Below are 223 nucleotides of genomic sequence, written 5' to 3'. Positions count from 1 at the left end.
CCTTATCCTGTGTTTCTTTCTGGGGGTGCCGTTGCTCGTTTCCGCTCGTCTACAGCGCAGCAGATGCCCGGGCAGCCTCCCAGGGAGCAGAGCCCTGGGGGAGCCGGCGCAGCTCTGCACCCCTGTGCCTCCCCGAGCCACTCCACACTGCCTCCCCTCACCCCACTGGCTCTGCGGACCCCACCTCGCGTCCAGCCACAGCCCAGGCTGGCTGCTGGCCACG

This window comes from Lepus europaeus, chromosome 12 (assembly GCF_033115175.1).
Source record: "Lepus europaeus isolate LE1 chromosome 12, mLepTim1.pri, whole genome shotgun sequence".
NCBI classification, from domain to species: domain Eukaryota; kingdom Metazoa; phylum Chordata; class Mammalia; order Lagomorpha; family Leporidae; genus Lepus; species Lepus europaeus.
The sequence above is the reverse complement of the archived record's forward strand: the minus strand, read 5'-3'. Positions refer to the sequence as shown.